Here is a 6,000-nt window from a genome sequence, read left to right as displayed (position 1 = left end):
TGTGTTCTATGTTCTATGTTCTATGTTCTATGTTCTATGTTCTCTGTGTTCTATGTTCTATGTTCTGTGTTCCATGTTCTATGTTCTGTGTTCCGTGTTCCATGTTCCATGTTCTATGTTCTGTGTTCTATGTTCATGTTCTATGTTCTATGTTCCGTGTTCCATGTTCTATGTTCTGTGTTCTCTGTTCTATGTTCTATGTTCCGTGTTCTATGTTCTCTGTTCTATGTTCTGTGTTCCATGTTCTGTGTTCTATGTTCTGTGTTCCATGTTCTGTTCTGTGTTCCATGTTCTATGTTCTGTGTTCTATGTTCTGTGTTCCATGTTCTATGTTCTATGTTCTATGTTCTATGTTCTGTGTTCTATGTTCTATGTTCTGTGTTCTATGTTCTATGTTCTACGTTCTATGTTCTGTGTTCTGTGTAACGCAGCACATGAAGGGTCTCAACCCAAAACATCACCCATTCCTTCTCTCCAGAGATGCTGCCTGAACCCGCTGAGTTCCTCCAGCATTTTTGTGTCGATCTTCGGTGTATACCAGCATCTGCAGTTCCTTCCAGCACATGATATCTTCCTAACTCCACAAAGGCAGCCTGACTTGCTGAGGGCTTCTGAAGTTTCTATTTTTAATTTCATATTTCTCTGTGTTGAAAACAAGAACTAAGTATTTAGATCTGAAAGTTAGATGGAAAAGAATGTGTCAAACCTCAGGGTTTAGGGTAGAATTTAAAACTGCTGGAACTCACATTCTCCCGCAATTCAGACTCCACAGTCCAATAACTGCAATGTTCCAGGTGTGCATTAAACTATCTTTAATCGGGCTTGACTGGACTTTACCTTGCACTAAACATTATTCCCTTTATCCTGTATCTGTACACTGTGGACGGCTTGTTTGTGATCATGTGTTGTCTTTCTGCTGACTGGTTAGAACACAACGACAAAGGGTTTCACTGTACCTCGTTACATGTGACAAACTAAACCCTGTACTCGCTTCAAAGTCTTCTTGTTGGGTCTCATTGTCTGTAACTGGTTTTCACCTATCTCTCGTTTCCCTCTCTACTGACTCTCAGTCTGAAGAAGGGTCTCGACCCGAAACGTCACCCATTCCTTCTGTCCAGAGATGCTGCCTGCTACTGATGATGCTAAGCTACTCCAGCTTTTTGTGTCTATCTTCAACCGGTGTGATTCTCACAGGTGTGGGTTGTTGTGTTGTGAAGGGCTGGGTGGCAGAGAGCGAGAGAGAGGGAGAGGGAGAGTGAGAGGGAGAGGGAGGGGGGGGGGGCAAAAAGAGGGGGAGGAGAGAGAGAGAGAGAGAGAGAGAGCGAGAGAGAGGTGGAGAGGGGGGAGGGGATTGAGAGAGAGAGGGGAGGGAGGATGGGATGGAGAGAGGAGAGGAGAGAGAGGGTGGGAGAGAGAGTGAGAGAGAAAGAGTGGTGGGATATATATATATATAGAGAGAGACAGGGAGAGATAGAGATAGAGATAGTGAGAGAGAGGGAGTGGGGAGTGAGAGAGAGAGAGGGGGGGGGAGTGTGAGAGAGGTGTGGGGAGTGTGAGAGAGAGAGAGAGGGGGGGGGGTGAGAGAGAGAGAGGGGGGGGGGAGTGAGAGAGGTGTGGGGAGTGTGTGAGAGAGAGAGAGAGAGAGAGAGAGAGGGAGAGAGAGAGAGAGAGAGAGAGAGAGAGAGGGGGGGGGGGGGAGAGAAAGAGAGAGAGGGAGACCAGCAGGATCGCTGGTGAGTTTCAACTCTTCCCACAGCTCTGCGGAATACAGACAGTCACCTGAGAATTCCCAAACACTTGGCAGAAACTGAGAGTGTGAAGGAGTGAGATATTGTCAGCACCGGGGCAGCGTCAGACTGTCAGAGAGGCTTGGTGGTTGGAGTTGGTGGTGTGAACCACTGCTACCTACACACACACACACAGTCAGTCAGTCAGTCAAACCCCGTTCAACACTGGGCTGCCGGATTTCGCTCTGTCGCGGCAGAGTGGGCCACCTCGACGTTCATTAGAAACTGCGCTTCCAGCAACATTTTTGGGACCGAACTGAACCGTCGAATCGATCAAGCTGACTCAAGCGGGCGCCTGGGCTAGAGAACGGGTACTCCAAGCGACCCAGCCTGTCTGACAAACTCGCGTTTTATAAACGACGGTAGGACCAGCAACTTATACCCGGTAAGTCACCCCTTACCAAGAGAAATAATCACGTCGGGCAAAAAAATCTCTGATATTTCCAATTAACCCTTAATGTTTCCATTTAACCCTTAATATTTCCAAATAAGATTTAATACTACCAATTGTTTTTTTCCCCATATTTTCAATTAATCCCTAATACTTCCAATCATATTCCCAATTAATCCGTAATATGTACAATTAATCACTAATATTTCTAACTAATCACTAATACTCCCAATTAGTATTTGATTTCCCCAAATCATACTTAATATTTCCAATTAGCATTTAATACTACAAATTGATATCTAACATTCCCAATTAATCCCCAAAAGTTTCAATTCATATTTCATACTTTATTAATTCCTAATTTTACAATTAATATTTAATGTTCGCATAATCCCAAATAATGTTTAATATTTCCAATTGATCCAAAATTATTCGAATTAATGTCTAATTATTCCAATTGTCCATAATCCAATTAATATTTAATACATAATTAATCTCGAATACCAATTAATGTGTAGTTTCCAATTAATCCCTAACGTTTCCAATCAATTCCTAATATTTTCAATTAATTCCTAATACTTTCAATTAATCGCTAATATTTTGGATTAAAACTTTTTTTTAAGCGTACTAACACAACTGGGAATTGTTACCCGCCGATGTATTCAACTTTGGTCACCGCGAATAATCTCACTGCACCAGTTTCCATGTGTTGTGTGAGTCTGACCTGGGTTATTCTGTGATATAAGGATGTACATGAGAGAGCCGCTTGTACTGGTGGGGACCGCGGTCTGTCGCGGGTAGATTTCGCGGGACCTCGCAAAGCAGTTCAGAAAAACTAAGAGTAATTTAAAAAAAAGCTTCAAATCTTTCGCCAGAAAGTTGCCAGGAAATCGGGCTGAAAATGTCTCTCACTACAGGAGAAATCGGAGGGACAGGTTTCAAAGGAAGATAAGATACACACAAAATGCTGGAGTAACTCAGCGGGTCAGGCATTGTCTCTGGAGAGAAGGAATGGGCGACGTTTCGGGTCGAGACACTTCTTCAGACTGAGTGTCAGGGGAGAGGGCAATGAGAGATACACAATAGACAATAGACAATAGGCGCAAGAGTAGGCCATTCGGCCCTTCGAGTCAGCATCACCATTCAATGTGATCATGGCTGATCATCCCCAATCAGTACCCCGTTCCTGCCTTCTCCCCATATCCCCTGACTCCGCTGTTTTAAGAGCCCTATCTAGCTCTCTCTTGAAAGCATCCAGAGAACCTGCCTCCACTGAGGCAGAGAATTCCACAGACATATGACAGCGATGCGGAGAGATTGGGAGAATTGAATGAAAGTTATGCTAAGAAAGTAGCGATGGTAACAGAAAAAGGCCATTGTTAGCTGTCTGCTGGCTGGGAACGGGAACCGGGTGCGACTTGGGTGTGGGCGAGGGATGGAGAGAGAGGGGATGCAAAGTTAGAGAAATCAAGGTTCATACCACTGGGCCGTAACCTGTCCACGCGAAATAGGAGATGCTGTTCCTCCAATTTTGCGTTTGGCCTCACTCTGACAATGGAGGAGATTGCATTCCCCTCTGGGAAGCGGACTCACTGATTCGCGTAAAGACACGTTTGCACCACGGAAATATAAATTAGTCGTTTAACATTTTAACAATCAAACTGATGAGGATAAGGCAGAGGAAATGTCTGAAGAAGGATCTCGACCGAAACGGCGCCTACCCCTTTCCTCCAGAGATGCTGCCTGCCCCACTGAATTACTCCAGATTGTTCTATCTATCTATCTATCTATCTATCTATCTATCTATCTATCTATCTATCTATCTATCTATCTATCTATCTATCTATCTATCTATCTATCTATCTATCTATCTATCTATCTATCTATCTATCCAATCCATCCATCCATCCATCCACCCATCCAGCTATCCATCTATCTATCTATCTATCTATCTATCTATCTATCTATCTATCTATCTATCTATCTATCTATCTATCTATCTATCTATCTATCTATCTATCTATCTATCTATCTCATCTATCTCATCTATCTATCTATCTATCTATCCATATCTATCTATCTATCTATCTATCTATCTATCTATCTATCTATCTATCTATCTATCTATCTATCTATCTATCTATCTATCTATCTATCTATCTACCTATCTATCTACCTATCTCATCTATTATCTATCTATCTATCTATCTATCTATCTATCTATCTATCTATCTATCTATCTATCTATCTATCTATCTATCTATCTATCTATCTATCTATCTATCTATCTACCTATCTATCTATCTATCTATCTATCTATCCATCCATCTATCTATCTATCTATCTATCTATCCATCCATCCATCTATCGATCTATCGATCCGTCTATCGCAAGTTTATAATGCAGTCTGCGCCTGAACCGTGGTAATGGCGGTGTACTGCCCAGGCGAGGTTTGCTGTATAATTTTACCGTGCTGTAGGCAGAAACAAAGCATTTTCACTGCACCTTCAATGTGACAATGCCGTACAGTGCAGCAGGGAACCGCAGGTGGCGGTTTAAACCTATGATAGACACAAAAAGCTGGAGTGACTGAACGGGTCAGGCAGCATCTCTGGAGAAGTGTTCGGGATCAATTGAAAAAATTAAGAATCAATTCGTATTAGGCATTAATTGTGTATTAAATATTGGAAGTATTATGGATATTAGGAAATATTAAATATTTATTGGAAATGCTTGGGATTAATTCGAAATATTAAACTTTAATTTGAATATTAAGTGACGTTTCGGGTCGAGACAATAGACAATAGGTGCAGGAGTAGAGGCCATTCGGCCCTTTGAGCCAGCGCCGCCATTCACTGTGATGACGGCTGATCATCCCCAATCAGTACCCCGTTCCTGCCTTCTCCCCATATCCCCTGACTCCGCTATTTTTAAGAGCCCTATCCAGCTCTCTCTTGAAAGTATCCAGAGAACCTGCCTCCACCGCCCTCTGAGGCAGAGAATTCCACAGACTCACAACTCTCTGTGAGAAAAAGTGTTTCCTCGTCTCCGTTCTAAATGGCTTACCCATTATTCTTAAACTGTGGCCCCTGGTTCTGGACTCCCCCAACATCTTCAGTTTCAATTATTGAATCTGATTTGATAATTCAATGATCCAGTGAATCCATCGCTTGTGTTATTTTTATTCCATGTACGAGGGATTTCAAACGATATCAAGCAATATAAAATTCAGAAGATAGACACAAAAAAAGCTGGAGTAACTCAGCGGGACGGGCAGCATCTCTGGAGAGAAGGAATGGCCGATCGAAAGGTCCCCGGAGATGCTGCCTGCCCCGCTGAGTTACTCCAGCATTTTGTGTCTATCTTCGGTGTAAAGCAGCATCTGCAGTTCCTTCCTACACAGTAAAAAATCGCCGAGGGTTGTGAAGTTGGGGCATCAAGATCATTCCTCTTTACAAGTCGGGATGGGGAATTATTAATTTTGGAGCAATTTTATTTTTGGGGGTGGGAGCCGCGGTTTAACAGCTGCGTAGTTGATGAGAGAGGTGTAGTCTATAATAGACACACAAAAAGCTGCAGTAACTCAGCGGTTCAGGCAGCATCTCTGGAGAGAAGGAAAGGGTGACGTTTCGGGTCGAGACCCTTTTTCAGACTGGTCGACCCGAAATGTCACCCATTCCTTCTCTCCAGAGATGCTGCCTGACCCGCTGAGTTACTGCAGCTTTTTTGTGTGTCTATCTTCGGTTTAAACCAGCATCTGCAGTTCCTTCTTACACATGTCAACGTACAATGTTGACCTCTCAAGCGTGCATTTAGAGTCCA

The 6,000-nt window shown here is 43.0% G+C and overlaps 1 protein-coding gene across 2 annotated transcripts in view; it reads left to right on the top strand.

The window, feature by feature from the left end:
• The first annotated feature begins 1,718 nt into the window (after positions 1-1,718).
• chrdl2 (chordin-like 2) overlaps positions 1,719-6,000 on the top strand; it is a 59,209-nt gene continuing 54,927 nt past the window's right edge. Inside the window, exon 1 of one of the 2 annotated variants that reach the window (XM_055643505.1) lies at positions 1,719-2,172. The gene's annotated coding sequence lies outside the window, so the exon portion shown is untranslated. The remainder of the gene's footprint in view (positions 2,173-6,000) is intronic. The other variant, XM_055643504.1, reaches the window with a different exon arrangement.

The sequence above is a fragment of the Leucoraja erinacea genome, chromosome 12 (assembly GCF_028641065.1).
Source record: "Leucoraja erinacea ecotype New England chromosome 12, Leri_hhj_1, whole genome shotgun sequence".
Taxonomy (NCBI): domain Eukaryota; kingdom Metazoa; phylum Chordata; class Chondrichthyes; order Rajiformes; family Rajidae; genus Leucoraja; species Leucoraja erinaceus.
The sequence above is the reverse complement of the archived record's forward strand: the minus strand, read 5'-3'. Positions and strand labels throughout refer to the sequence as shown.